At 44.3% G+C, this 12,105-nt stretch overlaps 1 protein-coding gene across 3 annotated transcripts in view; it reads left to right on the top strand.

Annotated features, from left to right (window-relative positions):
* The first annotated feature begins 290 nt into the window (after positions 1 to 290).
* Positions 291 to 12,105, top strand: part of NAALADL2 (N-acetylated alpha-linked acidic dipeptidase like 2) — a 913,317-nt gene continuing 901,502 nt past the window's right edge. The window contains exons 1-2 of one of the 3 annotated variants that reach the window (XM_073359349.1): positions 291 to 524; positions 5,226 to 5,344. The gene's annotated coding sequence lies outside the window, so the exon portion shown is untranslated. Of the gene's footprint in view, positions 525 to 5,225; positions 5,417 to 12,105 lie in introns of all 3 variants that reach the window. The other 2 variants (XM_073359350.1, XM_073359348.1) reach the window with 2 other exon arrangements.

Below are 12,105 nucleotides of genomic sequence, written 5' to 3'. Positions count from 1 at the left end.
CTTGATCTACCCTATCCTGCCTCCCCATCTGTGGGATGACACTTTCCTACTTCCCAGAGCCCTGTGAGGATAAAATCCCTGAATGATGGTAGGATGACACATGGCTTCATGAAGGTCTTGTTGAAATGTAGGTCAACGACCATCTGGACAGCAAAGGGGGGCAGGGTAGAACCTCTTCTGCTTTTCCACGTGGCCAGGCTCTGATTTTTTTCTTTTCCGCCACTCTTTAGTTCTGTTCTGCAGGAATCCACCCCCCGCCACAGCCCCTCTCCTCCTGCCCTTTACACCCGCTTCCTCCCTGTGCAGACCTGTCTCCCTGGCTGTGACTCAGCCGCTCTCTCCTTCCCTCTGGCTCCGGCCCTTTGCTGGGGCTGCCAAGCGGGCTGATCTCCCGTAACGAGCAACACACACCGCAGCTCGGGGAAAGGGAAAGGGCTCTCTCCCCGCTTTACGGCTGCTGAAAACCCGCCCTCCCCAGCCAGCTCAGTGCAGCCACGCCGCGCCCGGGCTCGCTCCTCTGCAAGGTAATGGGGCACGCGGAGCCGAACTGCACAGGGCGGGGGCAAGTTTGCCGACTCCGAGGCGCCCCCGGGGAGAAGCGCCGCTGGGCGAACGCCCCCCGGCCGGGTGCAGCCTGCAGGCGAGAAGGGCGCCGCTGCGCCCGAGTTCTCGCCCCCCGCCCCCGCCGGAGCTCGCCGCTCGGGCTCGCCTCCCTTCCAAGCCGCGGGGCGATGGGCTGTTCCAAGAGCAGGGGTGGGTGGGGAAGGAAGTCTCTGACACCCAGCGGAGGCTTGGTCCGGAGCAGCTGCAGCAGCCTGCCAGCTGGGGCCATTTCCTGCCGGGGGTGGGGTGGCCGAAGAGATCGGCGGGGGTCCGCGCTCCTCACGCGGTCGTCTCTCGCTGAGGGCACTCATGTGTGAACGTGAAGCAGACGAGAAGCCCGAGCAGTGCGATCGGCCAGGGCCAGCTAGAGTGCCATTCCCTGTGTAACAAGTCACGCCTGTGTTTGGGCGAGAGACAGAGGGAAACTGACCAGAGGACTCCTGGGGTGGTGGACCAGGCAGACTCTTTCCGAACAGGGGGAATCTGTCTCAGAGTGACGCTGAGGCGAGCTCAGCGGTGTTTTAAAGAAATCTTCTTTGAACCCGGGGGAAGAATGATGCAGAGGGATCAATCCTCCCGTCCTTACTCAGGCAAAGCTCCCACCGACTTTGCTGGGAGTTTTGCCTGAGTAAAGAACGCAGTATTTGGCTTCAACGTTGATCTTATTTTGGTCTTTTAAAACACGTTTTTTAAAAAGGCAGTGCATTTCGACCTCTATCTTTGCACGAGCATCAGGTAGTAGGCATAAATATATCTTCAAAGAAGTGTTGGAAATAACATAACGGGACAAAGGTTTGTGAAAGCCAAGACACTAATTACTTTCTGATTATTTAAAAATAATAATCAGAGGCTCTTCTGAGAATAGAGAAGACATCTCGATGGGTTGTGTGAACTGTTTGTTCCAACAGAATTTCTGTATCAAAATGCAGAAATACTTTAAAGACTTAAATTCTCTGTATCAAAATTAGGTTTGCTGCTAAATTTGCTCACCAGTAACAAGAAGTCAACAAACTTTGAAAAATTGGTTGTCTCTCTCTTGTTGTTGCAGCATGTATTAGATGTCAGACAAAACTGCAAATTAATTATTCTGACATAATGCAAATAGAAGGTGATTCAAGCTACCCAAAAACATAGCATTTTTAACTCAGCATGATTTCTCTCTTGTAGCTGGGTCTAAGGTACTGTCTTGAATTCATTAAAATTTTGCAATGTAACGGGCAATCTGCATTGCAAATACCCCTTGCACTAATACGATTAAATTTTAACTTGTTGCCTTGAGTTACTCAGGCTGTAGATTATTTTATTGTTTGTTCTTTGTCCAGTTAGGGATGAACATCTTTTTAACTCTTAAAATTGATGAGAAATAGAAAATGTAGCCTCTGTTACACTTAACAAAAAAAAGAGCTTAACACACTTAGAGGAACTGAATTGTTCTCTGATCGCTTATGAGGCTTTGAAGGATTTTTAAAAATTTCAGAAGTGTGATGAAGAACATTAGTGCTGTGTGACTTTTATCAGTGATAGTTCAGAAAATTTCCACAAAGGCCAATGTCTCTTAGGTTTTTAAAATAACTATTAAAATCACCATCTAGAAAACCCTGTTTCCAGAAAGCATGCAAAGATACAAATGTATCCAAATTCTTTCTTCCCATCCAAGGCCCCAGTCCTTCAGTCTTCATTCACTCAAGTAATCCAGGCTCATGTGAGTAGTTCATTCATTCCAGTTTAGGCCCTGATCATGCAATGTGGTCTGTACTAGTTGCATCCCTTCACCTAGGTAGCACCCCACTGACTTCAGTAAGACTCTATACAGGTATAGGGTGCCTGTATGAATTAGATTGCAGGATTAGGACCATAATTAAGAATTACTATGTAAAGCCTATGGGATTTGCAAATACAGCAAACGAGAACATCAATGAGGACTTTGGCTGACTTCAACTGTACTGACAATGCTATAGATGAGTCATATAAAATGATGGGGTCTAAATTGGCTGTTACCACTCAAGAAAGAGATCTTGGAGTCATTGTGGATAGTTCTGTGAAAAATCCCCTCAATGTGCAGCGGCAGTCAAAAAAGCGAACAGAAGGTTGGGAATCATTAAGAAAGGGAAAGATAATAAAACCGAAAATATCATATTGCCTCTATATAAATCCATGGTACTCCCACATCTTGAATACTGTGTGCAGATGTGGTCGCCCCATCTCAAAAAGATATATTGGAATTGGAAAAGGTTCAGAAAAGGGCAACAAATATTATTAGGAATATGGAATGGCTTTTATATGAGGAAAGATTAATATGACTGGGACTTTTCAGCTTGGAAAAGAGACGACTAAGGGGTGATATGATTGAGGTCTATAAAACCATGACTTGTGTGGAGAAAGTAAATAAGGAAATGTTATTTACTCCTTCTCATAACACAAGAACTAGGGGTCACCCAATGAAATTAATAGGCAACAGGTTTAAAACAAACAAAAAGAAATATTTTTTCACACAACGCACAGTCAACCTGTGGAACTCCTTACTAGAGGATGTTGTGAAGGCCAAGACTATAACAGTGTTAAAAAAAGAACTAGACAAGTTCATGGAGGACAGGTCCATCAGTGGCTATTAGCCAGGATGGGCAGGAATCCTGTCCCTCTCCTCTATTTGCCAGAAGCTGGGAACGGGCGATGGGATGGATCACTTGATGATTGCCTGTTCTGTTCATTGGCGACTGTTGGAAGAGAGGCTACTGGGCTAGATGGACCTTTGGTCTGACCCAGTGTGGTTGTTCTTATGCTCATCTAAAGAGAGAAAATCTTTCGTAAGGAAAGAAAACAGAGAATTCACATCTTATTCTGAATGTCTTGTTTAAAAAAATAACCTATTTCATATAGGCTTGTTTTCAAATCACTCTGTACAGTTTTTTATTGGTATTATCATAGATAAGCAATTTTGTTAGTCATCTCTATATCGAAGGCATTATATAGTATGTACTGTAACAATGCCAAACTACTGTATATCAACCAATGCTACATATTTTTAGATTCTTAATCTAGAAAGCCTTTGCAAGAGGCCAAGTACATCCATAATCCAGCATTTATTTCCAGTATCAACAAAATTAGGACAAGAAAAGAGCCTACTCCCAGTTTTGTTCATCTTGCAGTCAAAGCATTTAATTGTAGAGACAAGTCTTAGAATAGAAGAGAAGTTCTGTATGTATTACTTGTCTAAAATAATTGAAACAGAACTGATTTTGAGTTGCAGGCAGATTGTTTGGTTTGTCTGTTCTAATTTTATTAAACAGTGCAATTTTATGCAGAATAAATAGCATTTAATAAAATCACTTTAGATAAGCTATTACCAGCAGGACAGTGGGGTGGGAGGAGGTATTGTTTCATATTCTCTGTGTATATATAAAGTCTGCTGCAGTTTCCATGATATGCATCTGATGAAGTGAGCTGTAGCTCACGAAAGCTTATGCTCTAATAAATTGGTTAGTCTCTAAGGTGCCACAAGTACTCCTTTTCTTTTTGCGAATACAGACTAACACGGCTGTTACTCTGAAACCAATAAAATCAATGCGATTATAAAGCATTACGAAGTTTTCCTAGAAGGTCTTGCATGTTAACCTATATATTTTAGGTTCCTTACCTTAAGAGTTTTCAAACAAGGGTGAAAAACACTTGATTCTTTTAAGAGATACCAGAAGACCCAGTCACATTGCTGAACGTAGAAAATCCTGTTAACCAATCCAATACTAACGGGTCAAATGCTTCAGTTTTTACTCAAGCATAGCAAAGTTGATGTCAATGGGATTTTTTATTCAAGTAAGTAGCACAGAATTTGGTTCATAGTATGAAATATGAAGAAATTGGCAAGGGGGTTTTATGTATAGTGAAAACCGTCAGTTGTATATATCAGTACAAAGATACTTGTGGCTCATATGGTTGTCACAGGTTGCACTCAGGTTCACTACAGTAACAGCATCCAATATCTCCTGTATGACAAGTTTTCGAGCTTCACTAGAACACGGGCCTGTCTTCCCAAGTTCTTTCACTTACAGCGTGGTTACATAATGGTCACCTGCATTTTGGTCTTCCCCTACCACCCTGAGTGGGCAGGCAGGAGGGAACTTGGTTTAAACATGAACTTTCTTCAGTTAAAAAAAATGTTTTCAAAAAGTTAGCTGATGATACGGTGAAAGTCCATCTGTAACTCACTGGTTAACAGAGCTGGGTGAATAATTCATTTTTTCGGTTCGGTGGCTGAACCAAAAAATATTTTGTTCAGGTTGACATAAAATGGAAATGTTTCTCACCAAAACAAAACGACAACAAAAATCATTTCAGGTCGAATGCAGTGTTTTGTTCGACTCAAATGATTTCTTTTTCAGATGTATTTACTTCTTTTTTTAGAAATAAATTTAGCTAAACTTCTCAACTTTTCTTCTGAAACTGAAAGGCAAGCCGTTTTGTTTTGAAAAAGTCAAAATATTTTGACTTTTTTTTGCAGAAACAATTCGTTCACACTTCTGAATTCACAAATAGTTCCAGTTGACCCCAGACTGCATTTTCTTTGTCAATAAACTCTTGGTTAAAAAAAATAAAATAAATTGCTGTGCATCTCTACTGTATTGCAGGTCCTATTTGGGCCTTTGGCCATTCGTGCTTTTCGGCTTTGGAGGTCCCTGGTTCAATCCCCAGTGTGTTGAGCAAGAGGGCGGCCATCACATGTCTACTATAATTGTTGTGGTAAAATGTGCGTGCTAAATGTTAGTATAGGAACAATATATAGTAAATATCACTGGTGAAGAATAAATTACTTCCATTTGTAAGTATTTTAAATATGGTTGTGTTGTATGTAAATTTCTCTGTGTGTATAGATAGACGAAAGATATAGATTATCTATGTGTAATTGAATATAGACATATGCAGTGTAACGTGAGAGAAGAGACAAACTAGTTTTGTGGACTAACCACAGGACATGGAGCCGGGAACTTTTTGCATTCCATTTCACTAACTTGCTGTATAACCTTGGGTAAATCACTTCGCTTCCGTATGCCAGTTTCCCCATGTGTAAAATGAGGATCATTACACTCCTAGGGGTGTTCTGAGTATTAACTGTAAAATATATGTGTGCGCACGTGCACACCACTCATAATGTTTAAAGCACTATTACTTATTATTTTGTAATGGAGAGGATTGTCATCTTCCCTGCCATGAAGACACACCTTCGTGCTTTGATACGTGATTTGCACTTGGTGGCTTTTGTTACCTATAGAAACAATAGCTCCCTGTTATTGCCTCATGCCTTGTACGGTGGGGCACAGCATACAAAACAGTAGTACTGTGCTGGGTCACACTCATTTTTATTATGTGCCATCCCCCATCTTTTATGTGGTTTTATGCGGATAGTCCCAGCTCCATATTAATCACGTTTATATCTCATCCATATATTTTTGGTAATTTTATGTATGGAGTATGATGATCTTTAGCATGAATCGCTGCTGAGGAGTCTTCTGATGTTGGTGTGAGGAGATAAATCATTTTTCTCTATAAACTTCACAAACAGCAGATCTGTGGAGCTTACACTACAAGTGTTTCACAAGGCTGCTATATTGGCTACCAATTTTTGCAGCTGTCTTGCTCTGTTGGTTATTAGGTTTTTGTGCAATGAAGTGTCGGAATCAAATATCGCTCTACAGAGAATAGAATCAGTTTAGGAAGCAGAGAATGAGATCTTCGGCAATTTTCTGATTATACTTCAAGCACACAAAGAGACCTGTTTGGGAAAGGGTCCACGTGTGTAGTATTCCCTTTTTCTAAGATATAAGAAAGCACTATCATATTATAACAGTAGGAATAGCCTTGCCCTCCATAGCATATGTTGCAGAAACGTTCTGTTTGAACCCCCTGTTTATAACTTTTGGAAACTTTAGCCTTTTGTCAGTATAATTTTTGGTTTCTTTTTCTCCCCTCCCCTATGATTGAGTGCTTGTCTACACTAAGAATGTGTTTGGTGTGTCTTGCCCTGGGGTAGACTGTGCCAGTACAAAATCATTTCTGACGTGGTGGAGAGAGCTGCACTAGGGATTTGCACCAGTGCAGCTGCATTGGTGTAGCTGCTGTAGTGTAAAAAAAAACTTGTGTAAACAAGCCCTAGGGGGAGAGTGGGTACATGTTCCCATTGTTTAAAAATTGTCCTGGTGACTTTCTTTGTCATAAGTCTATTGCCTAAAGGGCTAAGGGGTTGAGAGATGAAGTTTGGCATGAAAATAGCTCTAATGGAGAAGTGCCTTTCAGTGTTCTTGTGAAAACTGATTTTTTATTTGACGAGAGTTGTGACTCATTAAAGAATTAAACTCTGTGCATAGGGGTGCATTTTATGTGTGATGGTCTCACTAGCTTGTAAAATGTGCAGTTAGAGAAAGTTGTACTGTACAACCATGGTTGGCTGTGCTGTAAAGGAGGAAGGGCTATGCAGGAATTCTTACCTCAACAAATGCACTACTTCTAAGGGTTGAACTTGAGAGTGTCTGTCCTGTGCACCTACCAAACTGCACAGGAAAGGACTTAGGGTAGAAGGTTCTGGTGATGTCAAGCCAAACACTTGCATGTTATGCAATTCCTTTTTTTCTAGCTTGTTCACTTGATTGAAAAACCTGTGAAATTTCATTTAATGAAACCACATTTAGAAAACATTACGGTTGGGGTGGTGAAGTACTCAAAAGACAGGAAATGACAAAATGAAAGCTGCGCACACAGCATTGGTTCTGCTTCTTTTTGGCTATGTATTAAAGCAGAGGACACAGGTGGGCCTGAAGTATATGAATATACAAATATGCTATATCTCTTATTGAGTCAAAGCTCATGTCAGGTCAAAGAGTGAACTCTTGGCCCCCGTGAAGTCAAAGGTATTGCAGTATGAAAGGCAGGGGTCTCAGCCTCCTTTTGCCTCAGTGGCATGCAAAATTAAGAATTTTACTTCCGTTTAAATCCTGACTGTTCCGTGTATTCAGTAGTGAGTTTTTTTAGGTGTAATTTATTTTGACTGAGCAACGTATGACTGCAACAATTTTCCAGGCCATTGTAAACAGCTCAGCTGGGCCTCTGGCCCGTATCTGGGCTTAATCATTAATCAGAGTTTAAGGCCAAAAGGGAACACCAGACCATCTGGTCTGGCCTCCTGTGTACCTCAGGCCACCACCACCTAGCACCTGTACACTAAACACCACAACCAAGATTAGGCCAAAGTATCACAGCCCAAAGGAGACTAGACTATTACATGCCACAAAGAAAGAAGGTGCACCACCAGTGCCCAAGGCTCTTGCAATGGCCGGGAAATGATTGAGCTATACCCAAATAATCCTGGCAGGTGATCTGCATCCCCACACTGCAGAGGAAGGCAAAAAAACTCCATGTCTGACCTGAGATAAAATATTCCTTCCTGACTCCACAGATGGTGATCATTTAACCTCTGAGCAGGTGAGCAAGAAACCCCTGCCCAATGCCTCATCCAGCTGTGGCTGTTCCTGATATTTCAGAGGAAGGAGACAATAAAAAACCCCAGCAGAATACATGGGGCAGTGGGAGAGAATCCTTCTTGACCCCTGCAGGTGGCTGGCTGAAATTATATTCCTTTCAATGGAATTTGCGACTTTGAAGACAGTGATTTACAGTGACATAAACCAGAATAATTGGAATATGAGCTTTGATTTACAATGGAAAATGGAAAAAAATATAGGAATGGGATCCTCCCAAATTTTTTGAATTGCTTTTTAACTCATATGAAAGAAGGCATCTATGGCATGAAGAAAAAATAACTTGAAACCAGACTAATATATGTTTATTTTAAAATGTTGTTTTATGTTTGTGTTAAAATACAGTAAGGGCTCAATCCTGCAAAGTGCTGAGCACTCTTAACCCATTCCAGCAAAGGTTGTAAGCACATGCTTAACTTTAGTCTCGTTGGACACACACACATATGCTTAATCATGTGCTCAAAGTTAGGCATGTGCTTAAGTGCTTTGCTGGATTGCATTGAGAACGCTCAGCACCTCTCGAGCGTGATCTTAAGTCTCTACAAGAATACTGGAATAAAGTGGATCCATAAACCTTACTGTGAAACAAGGATACAATATAGCAAATACATCTCAAACCTTTGTGTTTTGTGTTCGTTGTTAAAGACAAACTCAGTATCAAATCGGTGATGAAGGATATTATAGAAGTCTTGCAGAAAACTGCACAGAGTAGCTAGGATAAATCCAAAGTTATATATGGACAAATATGAAAAATACCAATGTAAATAAAGACAGTGAGAAATTTTTCTTGATAGAAACCTTTGAACATTTTTATTATTCCTTTTAGCACTACCAATGTGCTTAGTTCGCTATAACACACAAAATTAAGATGGACCCTGCCCTGTAGAGCTTGTGTAACGCCAACAGACCCTAGTCATCGGCGGGCAGGATGGAACCTGGGACCTCTGGAGCTTAGTGCATGAGCCTCTCCAGCATGTTAACTTGCTGTTAGCAGACTCATTTTATCTCTCTCTCTCTACGTGGTCTCGGTGCCACTGGATAGGACAGAACACCACACCCAGGAGGTGTTTGGGTTACATATATCCCCTAGCTGAGGAAGCACATCCCAAGCTTCAGAGACTTCCCAACTGAAATCCTGGACGAGCTCCCAGTTGTAATGCCAAAGGACCCCGGGTGTCATCAGGATCAAACCTGGGACCCCTAGAGTTTAGTGCATGAGCCTCTATCGCATGAGCTAAAAGCCAACTGATTGTTAGTTAATACTGTAGGGCAGACTCATTAATCATGCTCTCTACCACTAGATGGGACAGAACACCACACCCAGGAGGGTGGGTTACACTTGCAATCTAAAAGACGGGCAGAGAGAAGAAGGGACCTACTGAGAACCCATGGAAATATCAGTAACTTGGAACTCGTTTGTTCTTATTAGCTAATTATTCTCTTCTTACAGGCAATATTGAAGGAGGGATTTGAAAAGAAACTGAGCTGTAAAATATCGAGTAGGAGTAGAGAGGTTATATTAACGCTATAATTGGCACTGGGGTGTGACTGCTGCAGGAATAATGTGTCCAGTTCTGGTGTCCACACTTCAAGAAGGATGTAAAAAAAATTGAAAAGAGTGCAGAGAAGAACCATGAGAATGAGCAAGTTAAAGAAGTATGGGCTGGATAAATGGTCTATAAGGTGGATAGAAAGTTGGCTAGATTGTTGGGCTCAACGGGTAGTGATCAATGGCTCCATGTCTAGTTGGCAGCCGGTATCAAGTGGAGTGCCCCAAGGGTCGGTCCTTGGGCCGGTTTGTTCAATATCTTCCTAAATGATCTGGAGGATGGCATGGACTGCACCCTCAGCAAGTTTGCAGATTACAGTAAATTGGGAGGAGAGGTAGGTACGCTGGAGGGTAGGGGTAGGATACAGAGGGCCCTAGACAAATTAGAGGATTGGGCCAAAAGAAATCTGATGAGGTTCAACAAGAACAAGTGCAGAGTCCTGCACTTAGGATGGAAGAATCCCATGCATCGCTACAGACTAGGGACCGAATGGCTTGGCAGCAGTTCTGCAGAAAAGGACCTAGGGGTTACAGTGGACGAGAAGCTGGATATGAGTCAACAGTGTGACGTTGTTGCCAAGAAGGCCAATGGCATTTTGGGATGTATATGTAGGGGCATTGCCAGCAGGTTGAGGGACGTGATCGTTCCCCTCTATTCGACATTGGTGAGGCCTCATCTGGAGTAGTGTGTCCAGTTTTGGGCCCCACACTATAAGGAGGACATGGAAAAATTGGAAAGAGTCCAGCGGAGGGCAACAAAAATGATTAGGGAACTGGAACACATGACTTACGAGGAGAGGCTGAGGGAACTGGGATTGTTTAGTCAGCGGAAGAGAAGAATGAGGGGGGATTTGATAGCTGCTTTCAACTACCTGAAAGGGGGTTCCAAAGAGGATGGATCTAGACTGTTCTCAGTGGTAGCTGATGACAGAACAAGGAGTAATGGTCTCAAGTTGCAGTGGGGGAGGTTTAGGTTGGATATTCGGAAAAAACTTTTTCACTAGGAGAGTGGTGAAACACTGGAATGCTTTACCTAGGGAGGTGGTGGAATCTCCTTCCTTAGAAGTTTTTTAAGGTCAGGCTTGACAAAGCCCTGGCTGGGATGATTTAATTGGGGATTGGTCCTGCTTTGAGCAGGGGGTTGGACTAGATGACCTCCTGAGGTCCCTTCCAAACCTGATATTCTATGATTCTATGAGTAAAGCATTGAAAAATATGCCTTATAGCGAAAGACTCAAGGAGGTCAATCTGCTTAGTTTATCAAGGAGTAAATTACGGTGTGACTTGATGACAGTCTATAAGTACCTCTGTGGGGAACAGAAATTTGACAATAAAGAGGGCTCTTTGGTCTAGAAGACAAAGGTATATCAAGATCCAGTGGCTGGAAGTTGAAGCTAGACAAAGTGAGACTTGAAATAAGATGTAAATTTTTAACAGTGAGAGTAATTAATCATTGGAACAGTTTATCTAGGGTTGTAGTCAGTGATGAGCTGCCAAAATCTTAACAACGGGTTCCCTCCTCATCCCACGAGGGGGTCGTTGCCCACCCCCGCCCCCCGGGATCCCTGCCCCATCCAACCCCCCCACGTTCATTGACGCCCTCCCCAGGACCCCTTCCCCATCTACCCGTGTCCCCTGACTGCCCCCAGAACCAGGCAGGAGGGTCTCGTGGGCCACCGTAGTGGGTGCCCACCCCAACCCTAAGAGCCAGAGCCACCTGTCGGGGGGCAAGGTGGAGAGTCCTGGCGGTGCTTACCTGGGGCAGCTCCCAGGAAGATTCCGGCAGGTCCCTCTGGCTCCTAGGGGCGGGGGAGCGTAGCTAGGGGGGGAGCAGGGTGTGCTCATCACCCTTTGGCGCCAACTCCCTGGGTGCTCCGGGGCTGGTGCACCCAGGGGGAAAATTGGTGGGTGCAGAGCACCCACCGGCAGTTCCCCACCCTGCACCTCGCCCCAGCGCGCCTCCGCCCCTGAATGCACCGCCCCGCTCTGCTTCTTCACGCCTCCTCCCCCGGCTTCCCGCGAATCAGCTGTTTGGCGGGAAGCTGGGGAGGGCTGAGAAGCAGGCCACAGCTTCCCGCTCAGGCCGAGGGTGGCGGAGGTTAGCTGGGGCGGGGAGCAGTTCCCCTGCGCCCCACCCGCCCGGGTTACCTGCTGCGGCGTGGGCGGCCCTCCTCGCGCCCCCCCCGCCCCAGCTCACCTCCGCCTCCCTGGGCCTGAGTGGGAAGCCGTTGCTTGCTTCTTAGCTTGCCCCGGCTTCCTGCGCGAACAGCTGATTTGCAGGAAGCCTGGGGGGGTGGGGGGGCAGAGAAGCAGAGCAGGGTGGCACTTTCAGGGGAGGAAGCGGAGCGGAGGTGAGCTGGGGCCGGGGGTGGGGCGGGGAGCTGCCAGTGGGTGCTCTTCCCCACCCCAAATTTTCCTCTTGGGTGCTCC

The sequence above is a fragment of the Lepidochelys kempii genome, chromosome 9 (genome assembly GCF_965140265.1).
Source record: "Lepidochelys kempii isolate rLepKem1 chromosome 9, rLepKem1.hap2, whole genome shotgun sequence".
Taxonomy (NCBI): domain Eukaryota; kingdom Metazoa; phylum Chordata; order Testudines; family Cheloniidae; genus Lepidochelys; species Lepidochelys kempii.
Note: the sequence above shows the minus strand (reverse complement) of the source record. Positions and strands in the feature narration are given on the sequence as shown.